General features: G+C 44.1%; 1 protein-coding gene across 1 annotated transcript in view; it reads left to right on the top strand.

Moving 5' to 3' along the window:
- The window catches only part of LOC134528043 (protein phosphatase PHLPP-like protein), a 120,473-nt gene that overhangs the window by 61,161 nt on the left and 42,000 nt on the right, over positions 1-17,312 (top strand). The gene's annotated exons all lie outside the window — the stretch shown is intronic.

Below are 17,312 nucleotides of genomic sequence, written 5' to 3'. Positions count from 1 at the left end.
CAACCCTGTCACACAGGGAGTGAGCCCTGACACAGGCAGTCAGCCCTGACACAGGGAGTGAGCCCTGACACACAGGCAGTCAGCCCTGACACACAGGGAGTGAGCCCTGACACACAGGGAGTGATCCCTGACACACAGGGAGTGACCCCTGTCACAGACAGTCAACCCTGTCACACAGGGAGTGAGCCCTGACACAGGCAGTCAGCCCTGACACAGGGAGTGAGTCCTGACACACAGGCAGTCAGCCCTGACACAGGGAGTGAGCCCTGACACAGGCAGTCAGCCCTGACACAGGGAGTGAGCCCTGACACACAGGCAGTCAGCCCTGACACACAGGGAGTGAGCCCTGACACACAGGGAGTGATCCCTGACACACAGGGAGTGACCCCTGTCACAGACAGTCAACCCTGTCACACAGGGAGTGAGCCCTGACACAGGCAGTCAGCCCTGACACAGGGAGTGAGCCCTGACACACAGGGAGTGATCCCTGACACACAGGGAGTGACCCCTGTCACAGACAGTCAACCCTGTCACACAGGGAGTGAGCCCTGACACAGGCAGTCAGCCCTGACACAGGGAGTGAGTCCTGACACACAGGCAGTCAGCCCTGACACACAGGGAGTGAGCCCTGACACACAGGGAGTGAGCCCTGACACACAGGGAGTGAGCCCTGACACAGGCAGTCAGCCCTGACACAGGGAGTGAGCCCTGACACACAGGGAGTGAGTCCTGACACAGGGAGTGAGCCCTGACACAGGCAATCAGCTCTGACACAGGGAGTGAGTCCTGACACACAGGCGGTCAGCCCTGACACTGCCGTGAAGCGAGGGCCGAGACGTTACCACAACAAGAATGCTTGACATGAATTTATATTTTCGGTCCGGAGGGCGGACTGCGCGAGGCGCTCGCGCGGATTCCCACGGCTGTGTCGGTCGGCGCGAGTGAAACTTGGTTCGACGGCCGCGCGCCTTGCTTCCGTCGCCGAGTCGCGTGGATGCGGAAGCGCGCCGCGGGAAGGGGGCGCGGCGGTTCCCATGGCGGCGGGACTCTCGCCTTTCTCGACGGCTCGTCTCCTCTGCGGCGCCCGGGAGGCAATGCGTGCTCTCATGCTCTCGTGGGCCTTGAACCCCCACCAGGGGGCCCGCTTGCACTTGCCAAGCCATGACTGCGAAACGGGGGTTGATAAACGTAAACATCAAAACTGTGTTTTATGGAAGAAGAAAAAAATAAGGGGGGTTGTCTGTAAAGTCGGTTTACGGACGATAATTTTACGTCATAACGTCATAAGAAAAACATTGATGAAAAATTGCATACTTTTTAATTTTCAAATATTATTTACAGTTTTTGCAAATTTAATTGAAATAATTTGTTTTAATATAATCACGAACAATTAGTTATAGAAATAAACTGAAATCAAATCAATGAAAATAAATTGTTAATTAGAAATGACGAAATTGGACAAATAAATCAATTTTTTTTTAAATTGCTGCCTTTAGAAAGCCCGCCTTAACATGTTTGATATTATAGAAGATTTTCTCGCACGGTGGTTGGCCGGTTCTTGCACGCTCGGCTCGGGCGGAACGTGACAATGAGTCATGCTTTCCTTTGCGTGCAGCCGGCGTTCATAGATTTATAAGACGTTATCACGTTTTAAAGTTTTCTACTCATTGTATGCATATAGGCCAAAAAAAAAAGCAGTATACAACATAAAAGCACCCTACCGATGGATGACTTGTGTCAGTTAAAACACACGCGCAAAAAAAAAACTCAGGTCGTGCGACGTCGCGATACATCCACCGGGGGGGCCTTTCTCAACTAACGAATTTCCGCGGGCCACCCCTTGCGAATCCTGCAAATTTGCGCTCCTGGTGTGAGGTGTAGTACTGAGGGGACAGCCATGGATATAGATCTTGGCAAATCCCCCCCCCCCCCTAATTAAAAACCACCTTTCTGGGTGGGTGTTATCAATTTATTTCATATATTTTTGATGTATAACAAACAACCTAGCTCTAGGTATTCGGCATTTAGTAGAAGTAACTTCGCGAATAAAACGGAAACGTGTAACCATGGCGCTGTCGTCTGTGGCGGATGACGCGAACCAAAATTCAACTTTATAGTATTAACTGTTTAATGATTTTTAACAAGATGAAAGTATTTTAATAAGATATATTGTCGCAAATCAGGTCCAAAATACGGGGTTTATTATTTTTTTTTTCAAGTATTTTTCGCTTTTATTGTAGGTGTTTCATTATGTAGTTTAAAATTAATGTCTACAAATGGAATGATTCGATAGTCGAACGTAGGTGCTCCGGCAATGAATTCTAGTGGCGGGTGCGAAAACTACTTGTGATTCGTGTCTGCTCACCACATTTCAGCGCGTACACTCTCAAGGGAGGTGGGCGGGGCAAGTTGGAGGGCTGGAGACGCGGATTGGTTATCTTGGCCGAGCGTCACCTCGACTGGGAGCCGCAGTGGGGGGAGTACCTACCGCCCCGTCGGCACTCCGGCCTGGTCTGTCCGCCGCGCATGATCTCTCTGTCCTTGAGTCTCGTAGTACCGCGTTACCTTCGACGTACAGTCGATTCGTAGCGTTATGTTGAGCGCATTTCCTCCCCCCCCCCCCCCTTTCCTTTGACAATTCTGTCCCCCAGAGCTATCCGAGTTGACGTGTCCAACTCCCTGCCTGGTTGTTCTCACCAGACATAACTATTGGCTTATTCCTATTCCTACCAACAGATGATGCCACATGTTACGTCGAGGTAAATGTTATATATTTTTTATGTATAATGCGGGATGCTGTCTCACGGTCGCAAGAGAAGGAACGCTTCGCTATAAATAAAAGAGAAAGAAATCCGTCTTGCATGATAGGTAGTGTTTCTCAGTTGTGTCAAGGCACAATAATCGACTCAGTATTGTATCATATTTCGTTTGACGTTCACGTGATAAAAAGTTCTGTGATTTGGTGACAGGCATTCGTCAATTTAACGAAACTCTGAATACATTTAAATGTCTCATTTCGAAATTTAAAAAAATGCATGCAGCGATTGTTTTCTCAGAAATAACCTGAAGCACACGGAGAACACCAACAGACGTCTTGACAGGTGTAATCAGGTGCACTCGGAGAAAACCAAGAAAAGACTAGAAAATCCAGTCCATTGAATGTTACATTTGGACGATTAACACACACATACATACATATAATATATATATATATATAGTATGCCTTGCATTATAATATGCTGAGCATATATCTGTTAAAATTTGCATTTGCATAAATTTTATATAGCTTTGATAGGCATATTCTTATATTAAACATGCAAGCATACATCTAAATATATTTATTTAACTGGAACATGCTAACCTGGCCAAAGGCTTACAGAGAAACAATACAAGAAAATATATAATTTTAATGGTTTTGGGCTTTCAACATTCAACATTGGTTTTTTATTCGTATTGATGGTATTGAAATAATAAAACAGTGACAAAAAAATAATAATTTTTAAGTAGTTTGGCACCAGAAATAAACTTAATACACTCAATCAAATATCTATTCTTTTTTCCACTGCTTAAAACCTACATAAGGTTTTGTGGTTCCAATGGCATCATCTATTGTTTTGATATTTGGGTAATCCTATATATTCAATATTTATAGTTAAAAATATAAATAAAAACAACGAAACTTGTTAAAATATTTAACCATAATATCTCGGCTCTAACGACATGTCGCGAGCGTCACGGCCCGATAATGTTCGGGAAAAAATGTTCTAAAATGTGACGGTTTCTGGTTATCGTAAGCTTGGAGCTGCATCATGATCGCTATTGTTGCTTCGTCATTCTTGATACGGCCCTTCGGTAGCCGTTTGCCCGATGTAAGCATAATCTGTTGAGTTCGTGGTCTGACGTCTCTGCGCAGACGGAAAGGCTTGTATCCCTCAACAGTATATCTGTTTGTATGTATTTGACAAAATAAATATTAAAAGTCGATTGGATAAGAGATATTTCTGCAAGAAGGTTTCAGTTGACCAATTAAATTGGTTTCGTTGGCACAGTTTTATATATTTAAGTTTACAAAATAAATTTTCCTCCACATTGAATAACAAAAAAATAATTTTGTTACAGCATCTGTTTCGCAGTAGTGTGTAGAATTTTGTTAATTTTTTATGAAAAGTATAAATGAACAACGAAACATTTTTTTTTTAAATTTACATAAGGTATTTACAAGTAAATCTTAATATATGATTAAAATTATTAAAGGTTTGAAAATTAGTACATATAACTAATTTAGAAATAATATATGTATTATCTCTGCGAACGCAGTTGTTGCGTTACAATAGATACATCGACAACTGTTCCTTATTGCATATCCAATTGTATTTAATATCTTATATATAAAATTCTCGTGTCACAGTGTTAGTTACCATACTCCTCCGAAACGGCTTGACCAATTTTTATCAAATTTTGTATGCATATTCAGTAGGTCTGAGAATCGGCTACTATCTATTTTTATACCCCTAAGTGATAAGGGTTGTCCATCCCTAACATTTTTTTTTATTTTTGGACAAAATTTTTTTAAAATTTTTTTTATAATGTGCCATTAAAAAATACATACAACCTTAAATTTCTCCCTTCTATCACCAATCCCTAATTTTTAATAGATTTTTATATTTTTCAACCCCGGTCGATAGCTGATCAATTAACACTTGATCAACCTTCCCCGCCTACAGCGAGCTCATTACCTGGATTAACACATATACCACATATTAAAATGAAATTCCATCCCTAAGGGAGTGAAAAAGTGATAATTTAATTTCATAACAGAAAAAATCATAGGTCATAGACATACACATAGTGAGTGAGTGTCATTTCTCTTTGTCTGCTACACAATTATACACATAGTAGGTAATGTCTGGCAAATTCATATTTTTTCTCCTTGGTGAGACCAGCCCGCTTAGTGGAGCTCGCAGCGGCTAGCAAAATAAAGGCGCTAATAACAGTTTTGTTCTTAACTTCGTCAATAGATAGAGTTAGTTGCCTTGAATTTTAAACGCACCATCGTTTGATGCGTTTGTCATGTCTTTAATTTTCGTTTGTTTGTGCCGTATGCGTTCCTATACCATTCATCCGATTGTGATGAAATTTTGGTGAGTTGTTATGCGCATGCCCGTGAAGGTTTCTGAGATGGTATAACTATTTTGCAATAGTTGGAGCACAATTCGTTTCAAAAAATGTGTTTATTTCATATTATATAGCGGCACTTCGTCTGCTTTTGTTGTATAAGTGCGCACGCATGACACAATTTATTTAAATATAAAAAAGAGACAGAGGTAGAGTGATATATATAGAGAGACAGAGAGATAAGTTGAGATAGAGCGAGGTATAGAGAATGAAATGGGTTAGATAAAGAGATATATAGATGTATAGAGCTATATAGAGATTTATATATAGAAGAGATAGAGATAGTGGGAGTTATATATGTATATATGTAGATAGATAGAGATATACATAGATATATAGATGTAGATAGAGATAAATATATATTTAGAGAGATGGATAGATGATTCTTATATGTGCAACTACTTGAAACATATTACAAAACAAAACTGAATGAGGCATTGCAAAGCATGCCGAGCATTAGCTAGACAATGGAATCTTTTCAATATTAGTAATCTCTTATTTTTAAGCTTTTTCTATAGTGCTTGATAGAGTCTAGACTACATACAGACCACCAAATTTTAGATATATACAGGTAAATAACTATACACTGGCAGAACAACGTCTGTCGGGATCTGAAAGTGATATAAATTTTTTTGCACACTTGACATTCAAATTAAGAAGACAATTACTAACTAAATCTGATTTCGAAAAAGGTTCCCTTCTTCCTGTGTTCAGCCCCGGCAACGCCGGGTACATATATACTAGCTGCAGTACCCGGCGTTGCCCGGGCTGAACACAGGGTGAAGGGGACCTTTTTCGAAATCAGATTTAGTTAGTAATTGTCTTCTTAATTTGAATGTCAAGTGTGCAAAATAATTTATATCACTTTCAGATCCCGACAGACGTTGTTCTGCCAGTGTATAGTTATTTACCTGTATATATCTAAAATTTGGTGGTCTGTATGTAGTCTAGACTCTATAAAGCACTATAGAAAAAGCTTTATATATATATATATATATATATATATATATATATATATATATATATATATATACTAAAGAAAGGACTTGGGTGTGTTTGTGATGCAAAGCTGTAGAATTACCATTTTAATTAATTTTATTTCTAAAATTTGTATACAACTTTGAGGAACATTGTTCCCAGCAGCTATTATCCCGTGTAACATATCCAACTGTATTTTAACGTAAAATATTAAAATAAAGTGATTACTTGAACGTGTTTGTGATTTTGAAACTGTACAAACACCAAAACATTTTTTTATAATAATTTTCGAAGATGCGCATCATAAAGCTTTGATATAAAGTGGATAATCGATAAGGAACAATAATCACCGCTGAGTCGTGTGAAACAGTAACTCTTCCAGTCAAAATAATAATAAGTATTATTTCCGCAAAATATGTGACTAAAACTAGCTCCAACTGGATTTAAATACATTCATTAGCTATAATAGCTCCAACTCTTGGTAACATCATTTACTGGAGTTAGTTGAAAACACATTTGGAAGCACAATCAAAAAGGAAGCACATTTGGAAGCACCATCATCAAAAAGGCAGCACATTTTGGAAGCACAATCAAAAAGACAGCACATTTTAGAAGCACAATCAACAAAAAGGAAGCACATTTGGAAGCACCATCATCAAAAAGGCAGCACATTTTGGAAGCACAATCAAAAAGGCAGCACATTTTGGAAGCACAATCAAAAAGGCAGCACATTTTAGAAGCACAATCAAAAAGGCAGCACATTTTAGAAGCATAATCAACAAAAAGGCAGCACATTTTGGAAGCATAATCAACAAAAAGGAAGCACATTTGGAAGCACCATCAACAAAAAGGCAGCACATTTGGAAGCACAAGTTACGAGAACTAAGTCTTCATTATCCGTATAGGCATGCGTTATTCTATCTCGCGGTTGTTTGCGAGCCGCGGTGCCGTCTCCTGCTGGTTCCACGGCCTCTCGCCAGCTGTGCGGTCGGGGAGAGCGCGGGCCGCGAACGCCGAGTATTATTAACGAATGCGCGGGAATCCCGCCGCAGGGAGGGGTGGGTGCCGCAACCACGCGACGAAGAGGTCCCTCCCTTTCTCATAACAACTTCCCTGGTTACCTCACCTTCCCCTCCACCAAGGTTTCCCACAGGCCCGAGGGGAGGGAGGGCCGTCCTTTTCCTGCCGGCTCCGGAAGCGAACTGTAGCAACCGCGGGGGCCGGTCGCCGCCGGTTGATTTCTCCCCCAGTTGCCCCGCGGGGGTCCCTAGTCGCGCGCGGTGTGTGCTGACTAGCGCGGGCGACAGAGCGCCCCGGCCGCCATGGTGTCGCGGCGGCTCCACGCCCCGCCGCTGCGCTGCCCGCTGTGCGAGGCGGCCCGCCGGCGCCCCTACGAGCGGGTCGTGTCATCGCACAAGGCGCTCATGCCGCGGCCCCGCGCCGGCCTGGCGCTGCGCCTGCGGCCTGGCAGCGCCTTGCGCGACCTGCGGCTCGACGGCTCGCCCTTCCAGGTATGAGGCGCGCGTGTCCCTGCTCGTCCGGCGCGTGTCCCGGCGGCTCCACATGTGTGTGCCTAAAACATTTACAAATTCGTTAAAAAAAAAAAAAACGTAATTCGGAACTAGAACTACTCATCCACCACCAGCGTATCCTTAAATGCTTTCAGTTTTTTTTTATTTTTTGACGTGACAACGTCTAATAAATCGATGGACGCCGGCTGCACGGAAGAAAAAAAAAGTGTCCCGTTACGCACATTGTCCCGTTTCGCTTTGTCCCGTTACGCTCATTTTATATTGCTCTTTTGCTAACCTGAACCTCCTATGGCATTGCGACCGAGTCCGTGGCGTGATTCTGTTTTCATGCATTTCAATGTAACATTTTCATTTATCTTTGCTAACCCGTTCCTCCCAGCATTGCTGCTGAGTCCGTGGCGCAAATGTATTATTTTTGACTGAATCTTGGTGTTGGGTAAGCCATTTTCCTTCACATCATCCTTGAAACACACCCATTGGTTTCCTGCTTTTCCTATCATCGTCCTATCCTTAACAGAATAACACAGATTGGAAGAAGTTAAATACAAACATGTATAAAAGTTATAGTTGAAATAATCTCTTCGTTAAAGTAATAAACATAAATGAATTAATGAGTGCAAATAAAAGTAAATTTATCAATTAAATTGTAGACTTAATTTCACTCCTTCTTTGTATCCATACAAAATAGTGATAATTCAATAAAAATGATTCAATTTTATTCATAAAAGTATGCAAATATTTTATCAATGTTTTGTTATGACGTTGTCAAGTTAAACTATTGTCCGTAAACCGACTTTACAGACAAACTTTTTTTTTTTTTTTTTTTTTTTTTTTTAATCGCGAGATATATTTATTCTGCCTACTCATGGTGAGTCTCGGCACGCCGAAGTGTGCCTACTCATGGTGAGTCTCGGCACGCCGAAGTGTGCCTACTCATGGTGAGTCTCGGCACGCCGAAGTGTGCCTACTCATGGTGAGTCTCGGCACGCCGAAGTGTGCCTACTCATGGTGAGTCTCGGCACGCCGAAGTGTGCCTACTCATGGTGAGTCTCGGCACGCCGAAGTGTGCCTACTCATGGTGAGTCTCGGCACGCCGAAGTGTGCCTACTCATGGTGAGTCTCGGCACGCCGAAGTGTGCCTACTCATGGTGAGTCTCGGCACGCCGAAGTGTGCCTACTCATGGTGAGTCTCGGCACGCCGAAGTGTGCCTACTCATGGTGAGTCTCGGCACGCCGAAGTGTGCCTACTCATGGTGAGTCTCGGCACGCCGAAGTGTGCCTACTCATGGTGAGTCTCGGCACGCCGAAGTGTGCCTACTCATGGTGAGTCTCGGCACGCCGAAGTGTGCCTACTCATGGTGAGTCTCGGCACGCCGAAGTGTGCCTACTCATGGTGAGTCTCGGCACGCCGAAGTGTGCCTACTCATGGTGAGTCTCGGCACGCCGAAGTGTGCCTACTCATGGTGAGTCTCGGCACGCCGAAGTGTGCCTACTCATGGTGAGTCTCGGCACGCCGAAGTGTGCCTACTCATGGTGAGTCTCGGCACGCCGAAGTGTGCCTACTCATGGTGAGTCTCGGCACGCCGAAGTGTGCCTACTCATGGTGAGTCTCGGCACGCCGAAGTGTGCCTACTCATGGTGAGTCTCGGCACGCCGAAGTGTGCCTACTCATGGTGAGTCTCGGCACGCCGAAGTGTGCCTACTCATGGTGAGTCTCGGCACGCCGAAGTGTGCCTACTCATGGTGAGTCTCGGCACGCCGAAGTGTGCCTACTCATGGTGAGTCTCGGCACGCCGAAGTGTGCCTACTCATGGTGAGTCTCGGCACGCCGAAGTGTGCCTACTCATGGTGAGTCTCGGCACGCCGAAGTGTGCCTACTCATGGTGAGTCTCGGCACGCCGAAGTGTGCCTACTCATGGTGAGTCTCGGCACGCCGAAGTGTGCCTACTCATGGTGAGTCTCGGCACGCCGAAGTGTGCCTACTCATGGTGAGTCTCGGCACGCCGAAGTGTGCCTACTCATGGTGAGTCTCGGCACGCCGAAGTGTGCCTACTCATGGTGAGTCTCGGCACGCCGAAGTGTGCCTACTCATGGTGAGTCTCGGCACGCCGAAGTGTGCCTACTCATGGTGAGTCTCGGCACGCCGAAGTGTGCCTACTCATGGTGAGTCTCGGCACGCCGAAGTGTGCCTACTCATGGTGAGTCTCGGCACGCCGAAGTGTGCCTACTCATGGTGAGTCTCGGCACGCCGAAGTGTGCCTACTCATGGTGAGTCTCGGCACGCCGAAGTGTGCCTACTCATGGTGAGTCTCGGCACGCCGAAGTGTGCCTACTCATGGTGAGTCTCGGCACGCCGAAGTGTGCCTACTCATGGTGAGTCTCGGCACGCCGAAGTGTGCCTACTCATGGTGAGTCTCGGCACGCCGAAGTGTGCCTACTCATGGTGAGTCTCGGCACGCCGAAGTGTGCCTACTCATGGTGAGTCTCGGCACGCCGAAGTGTGCCTACTCATGGTGAGTCTCGGCACGCCGAAGTGTGCCTACTCATGGTGAGTCTCGGCACGCCGAAGTGTGCCTACTCATGGTGAGTCTCGGCACGCCGAAGTGTGCCTACTCATGGTGAGTCTCGGCACGCCGAAGTGTGCCTACTCATGGTGAGTCTCGGCACGCCGAAGTGTGCCTACTCATGGTGAGTCTCGGCACGCCGAAGTGTGCCTACTCATGGTGAGTCTCGGCACGCCGAAGTGTGCCTACTCATGGTGAGTCTCGGCACGCCGAAGTGTGCCTACTCATGGTGAGTCTCGGCACGCCGAAGTGTGCCTACTCATGGTGAGTCTCGGCACGCCGAAGTGTGCCTACTCATGGTGAGTCTCGGCACGCCGAAGTGTGCCTACTCATGGTGAGTCTCGGCACGCCGAAGTGTGCCTACTCATGGTGAGTCTCGGCACGCCGAAGTGTGCCTACTCATGGTGAGTCTCGGCACGCCGAAGTGTGCCTACTCATGGTGAGTCTCGGCACGCCGAAGTGTGCCTACTCATGGTGAGTCTCGGCACGCCGAAGTGTGCCTACTCATGGTGAGTCTCGGCACGCCGAAGTGTGCCTACTCATGGTGAGTCTCGGCACGCCGAAGTGTGCCTACTCATGGTGAGTCTCGGCACGCCGAAGTGTGCCTACTCATGGTGAGTCTCGGCACGCCGAAGTGTGCCTACTCATGGTGAGTCTCGGCACGCCGAAGTGTGCCTACTCATGGTGAGTCTCGGCACGCCGAAGTGTGCCTACTCATGGTGAGTCTCGGCACGCCGAAGTGTGCCTACTCATGGTGAGTCTCGGCACGCCGAAGTGTGCCCAGGTAGGCGGGGCCCTCAAAACCTCTCTAGCTCTGTTTCGTTTGTTGTCGGAACAACAACATTTTCTCGACCCGATATTTACTGGAAGTTATTTTTCGAGGTGTAATGCGTTGCGCAAAAGGGCGGGAGAATTTAAGGCCAAAAAATTTTAGGAACAAAAAAATATTTTTTACGCATGATGATGTTTTGATTTTAAAAATTATCTTACATGTCAAGGGGAAATGTGATTTTGTACTAACTATTGCAGTGCGCTTAAAAATATTAGGTCCTTAAATCAAATACTTAATAAATTGATTTAAAACGCGTTTAACAATACATAATGTACTATAATTAATGTTTTATTACGATAGCTATAACAGCCGTATAAAATTTCATGAACCATTATTTATAAAATTTAAATAAGAAAAAAGACGAATATCTTTCAAAAAACCTTAGTATTTAGTTGCATAATATGCTGTTTTAAAACTGATAGTAAATAAGTTTGTATTTGCAAAATATTTTGATGTTTTGGGGAAACTTAAAAAAAGGACTAAAGATTATCTGCCCAGAGCGCTGGCTGCCTGGAGACAGGGCCTAGCCTTAAGACGCCGCGATATCCAAGATTGCTGTGGGTTCCGAACCACTTGTATACCGCCTCGGTAGAGTCTTGTCGGAACCACCTGTGCCCTCGCCACACGAGGGGAAAGGCTCAGAGATCGGAACCACTCAGAACCCTCAACGCCAAACGCAACATCTGCACCGTGTTTGCGTTGCGCTACTATTAAACGTAGTACGTGCAGACAACAGTTTCGTTTGGTGGCGTGCGAGGTGCAAGGACTCCTGCGCAGTGCGGATTAGAGCTGGATTCGCGACGCCACGACCGAAACGGAAATCTTACAAAACTAAGCTTAACAAATATTTACGTAATTGGTAAATCTCAATGCTGAAAAATGACATTTCGTTTTACGCGTGGGTAAACTTTCACGTTTGTAATGTATCTTCAACTGTTTATTACGTTTATTTTTAATTCCTTGCCTAGCTAACAGCGTAACACGACACGACAGATACGATCAGCCGCCACACATCGTTCCAGCACGACAGAGATAAGAGTGGGGTGACAATATAACGACGAACTCTAATATGGCTGCCGACAAATCTTCCTTGCAAATACGTCCATAAAATGCAGTATATAACGCGCTTAAAACAGTGTACGCCATATATAGAAAGCTTTTATTTCCTGTTGGCAGTTGGAGTGCAAAAAAATAACGATTAGTCATCTCTGGTACAGATTGAGATTAAATACTTTAGTAAGGGATATAAAAATTATTATGCTGTTAACTAGGCGAGTAATTAAAAGTAAAAATAATGAACAGATTAAGGCACATTGCAAATGTGAAAGTGTACCCACACGAAAAACGGAATTTCATATTTCAGCATAGAGATTTACCAAGTACGTAAATATTTTTGAAGTTTAGTTTTGTGAGATTTTCGTTTTGCTTACCTTCGTGCGGCACGACACGACGAAAATAGAAACACAATCTTCTTCTTGCGGGCCGTCGGGGCGCGTATTTCGTCGTGTTGACGTCACGGCGACCTTGTATTTGATTGACTACTGAGCGTGTCGGGCCTGTCGTGTCGTGTCGTGTCGTGGCATTTTGACTTCAGCTTTCAGCAAGTTAAATTGTCCGTAATGTGATGTGGATTGCAGTTCACTGTACTTAGAGCTGCGTTGTAGTGAAAGTTGGTCACCGGTGGTCATATTTAATTCAGTTCTTGGAGCAGAATGAGATTTTATTGCTTGGTACTGTTCCTTTCTAGGCAGATCAGTGTATGGCCATTCACCACAGTAGGCCATGAAAAAAAAATCTCAGTTTAGCATTGTGTTGCACCTTTTAATACTCTTCTGCATTGTACTAGGGAAATCAACCCTAAGATCACATTCGTAGTCAATCCACCAAGGTATCACCAAGACAGTGTGCATGTTACATCATTGACCCTTAACAGAGGTCTCATCCAGCTCTTGCGATCTTCCTAGGCTCAATTGATCAGGTGAATACAATCTCTGTGCCATCGAGTTAGCAGACTATGACTTTCCGTGGCGCACTCGGAAAATGTTATGGCGTTTGCGAGTTTCGCCAAAATAATCTCAATCAGAACTTGTGCTTCTTTCTCCGTGGACATTTTATTTCTTCACATTGAAATTTTGAGGTATGGTGTTTTGAGTGCCTTGGATTACAGCCTGGATTCCGAACCCAGCTCTGAGTTCAGGATTTGGCGCCGTCGATACATGTTTGTTTTCACTTCCAAAGTGTACACGTTCTGGAGAGTCAAGGACTGTCAGGGAATTTGAAATTGGTAACGAAAAGTCAGGGATTTTACTTGATATAATGGAAAAGTCATGTAAATTCATCAGTGATAGTAATTTGAGGAAAAAATGTAATGCTCCAGTCTGCCATCACACAGACTGTGATATATGTATATTGTTTAAATTGGATTTTAGTGCCTAGTCATACACACTATACAATGATGTATGCTAGGTTCTGTTTGAACTAGGAATCTATGGGGATGGTGGAGGATGAATATTTCTTTATTTCTTTCAGAAATTTGCAACATAGGTAAATTATTAGAATTTAATAAATAATCAAGGAAATTTGTAATTTTGGTCGTGCAAAGTCAGGGAAATTATATTGTAATGCGTGGGTTTTAAATTTAAATAAATTATAGTGTATTAAATACAAAATTTAAAACAAATAAGGGTGCGCGTGTCTGTAAACTCCATAAAATAACCGGGGAAAACGTAAACTCAGTGTATAAAAATTCTTATGGTAGAGCTAAACATTTCGAGAGGTAAAATCCTCGAGATCTCTTATTTTCAATCATCCAATACTAGTTGCTTCTAAAGGAAGTTCAACTATCAAAAATTAAGGACTTACATTAACTAAAACTAATTCAATAACAAAGTACATTTATTTACAAATAAATATCTAAACTTAAAATCAATATGTTCAGGTTCCAAAATAAACTGAGCATTAACGATTACAGATGTATTTAGAAAAATAGAACGTTAGTCACAATCCAAAACTAAAAACAATTAGCGAGAGAAAGAGAGCGAGATATAGTGTTACCAAACGTTGTCGTTATTCGTACGACCGGGTCTTAGACTAATATTACACTTGAATTAAATGTACGCCTTAAATAAAATTATATCGTACTCATGCTGATTATATTAAGTTCCTTGCTCTCGATTTCAACATGTAACTAGGTCCATTTCTTGCCATCGGTACCATCCAAACTTCCTTCTCGAAAACTCTAGTTACGAAGGGGCATAGATCTTTCCCAGTGTGTCTAAGTCAAACACATAACTCTTCTAACTATCAACTCGGACCTCCGAGGGGCAGTATCTCCCCCAGAGTGAGCCCCGATTAACCACTCATGGTCCCTTATAAACCATCCGTGCACCACCGCGTCTACCAGAACAATCCAGGGTTATTGGAACCAAATTTACAAACAACTAACCAGGACAGCTGAACAGACTTCCCCCTCCACTAGCACATGCGGCCACACCGCGGCCGGTGGCGCGAGCCTGGCCAAGTGACCGCGACGTGAGGCGAGACTGGCACGTGGCCGAACAACAAACTGCTCAAGAATTTGTGCAATCTGCAAACCAGCAGCACGCCGCGCCAGCCCCGTGCCCCAATTACTCGGTCACACCACTTGCACAGCGAGTGAACAGAGCAACCCGCTCTGAGTCCCAACAGCAAAGCATTCAAATTGTATTTCGAAGACCTTGAAAAATCTCGAACCGCGACAATATTACAGATTCGTGTGGACAGCCTGTTCTCCGAAAATCTGGCAATGTTTCTTACACTAGGTCATGGCCAACTCCTCCCGTTTCTTTGCATTGTTTTTGTTGTCAGCGTCCGTCCTTAATGGCCTCATAGACGACGAGACATGAAGCGAAATAAATATCTTCCTCTCAGCTAATTATGCCAGATGCAAAGCAATGGATGGTGGTGCAGGATTTGGTGAAAGCTTCAGGTGGCATGGAGAGTCAAAATGAGTCTCTTAGTATGTAAATATTTGCCAATAGAACTGTTGAAAACATGTCATAGCAGATTCCGGTTATTCATTGTTGAGCTAAAAAAGCCACAGTATATATTTGTATGCCCTCCTTCTTATAAATACTGCTTAAATTTTCATAATTTTAGCGAAATGGTGTTTGTTTTGGAGTGTCGATAGTGAACAAAATGGCATTGTCTATTGTTGATATCATATAATTTTGTCAATTCTGTTAGAAAATTGCGAGCGAATGATCGTCTTGTGAAAAGAAGTTAATAATCAGGTATCATCACTTCGTTAACCTACGGTATGGTTTTGAAACCTGGGCGATCAGATTTATTCTTTCCTTCTGAGAGAACCTACTAAGTTGAGGCTTGAATTGTTTAACTGCGAAATATCAGCGCATTGTTTCATAAAGCGATCAACATATTATTGATGGAACTACGTACATAATTTTTTTACAAATTGTTTTACTGGATTTAATATGAGAAGACTGCATTCGTTTATGTTAGTGAGAAGTTGTAAAATAACCTTTGAGATTGTGTATTTTTTCTTTCCTGATAGTTAGTATCACTTATCTTCATCCACTGCGGTTCCTGTCGTAACATTTAATTTTTATGTGCTTTATGGCCGCCAGAGATGTATCCAAAGGAGTGCCTAAAAGGCCTTGCAAGTATTGGGTCGCTGTGATAGAGAGGTTGAGATCACTCGCCTCCCACCAAGGTGTTCTGTGTTCGATTCCCGGATTTGTTGCAACTGGAAAACTTGGCGGACGATGCCGTGAGTCTTTTGGTTTTGTCATCTCCTGCAGCGACTCGAACATAGTTGCCAAGGGAGATGGGGTGGGTTTTTATCTTGCGAAGAAACTTAAACAGTTTTGTGTACAATACGCTTTCATTGGTTATAATATAGCACACGACAAACATGCAAACTTCGTACTGATACGTCGCCGTTTGCTTCAATACCTGAAACAGGTTAACTGCAAATGGCTTACGATCTCTGTGAACACAAATTACACACTTTTACTCTGATGCAACGAGTACAAGGCAGAACAAATAATAACCCTGACATTTAGAGATTATGTTAGCTATGGCAACAAACAATGTAATTTTGTATTCTATTTTCTTTGAATTAATTTACTGTTACTTCCAAAATTGCAAACTAGACTTAACTTTACTCAATTACACACAATCTTTATATGACACACAATTCAATACTTAGACCAACGCCGCGAGTTTGGGTCCGCCCTCCATTTATATAATAAGCATTTAAGTCAGATCCCTAGTGGCGCTTTCACCTACACACTATTGAGGTGCGGCCAACTCGTCTTTATAGTTCCGGTTATCCGGCGTCTCAGTCCTGTCTCTATCAATTTACTACTCTATGTACAAAGTCAATTCCGGGTAAGTTCGCCAACGCTGCCTATAAACCCCTCTTGGCTGTATGCGGACGATGTATATGTTGACTTCCACTCTCGTTGTGCCAACTCGCTCCTTCGCCACTCGCTGAGCGAGTGTCCCTAATCAAAAGTCTGCTCCCTTCACTACTTTCCTTCAGGGGGTATTCGCCCACCCCTGAGGACTTCAAATTTGATTAGCAGCTTTTCTCAAAATTACTCTCCGAGCGAGTTCCTACTCGCTCCTGGCGAGTATTGGTGGCGAGTCGTGGCTTCTGAGGTTAAGTCCGTTTCTTCGTAATATGTCGTCTGCGGCTAAGTCCCGATCCAGTGTGAAAAGTTAAAGTTCCACTTACGGCTTTGTTGGAATTCGGCTAAGTCCCACCTTGAGTGCGGATGGAGGTGATAGACTCCGGAGGTGACGGCGCTGCCTCCGCAGGCAGAGTCCGGTTGGTGCCTCTGGATGTAGGGTGACTGTCTCTCGTGGCGGAGCAGCGATTCCCTTCTGCCTCGGTTGCGGATTTTTCTAAGTCGGCAGCGTCGTGGTGTAGCGAAGTCCCGGGCGTCGTGGGCGATGGCGGCAGCGTGACGATCTGTTGTCTTCTTCGGAGCAATGTGATAAGCCGAAGCCTCTGGCTGGCAGCCAGGCACATTCTGCTTGCTGCTTGCTAACAAACCCGTATTTATACCCGCCGAACCCAGAGTGATATCATCAAGTGCCAATCAGCACAGACTTGAAGTGACATAATCTAGAGCCAATCAGCGCTCACTGCGTTGTTGCTAAGGGCTCGGTCGCCTGTGAGCCTCGGGTTTCCTGGGATCTAGGAGTTATGCAACCTCTTAGACT

This window comes from Bacillus rossius, chromosome 1, assembly GCF_032445375.1.
Source record: "Bacillus rossius redtenbacheri isolate Brsri chromosome 1, Brsri_v3, whole genome shotgun sequence".
In the NCBI taxonomy this organism is placed as follows: domain Eukaryota; kingdom Metazoa; phylum Arthropoda; class Insecta; order Phasmatodea; family Bacillidae; genus Bacillus; species Bacillus rossius.
The sequence above is the reverse complement of the archived record's forward strand: the minus strand, read 5'-3'. Positions and strand labels throughout refer to the sequence as shown.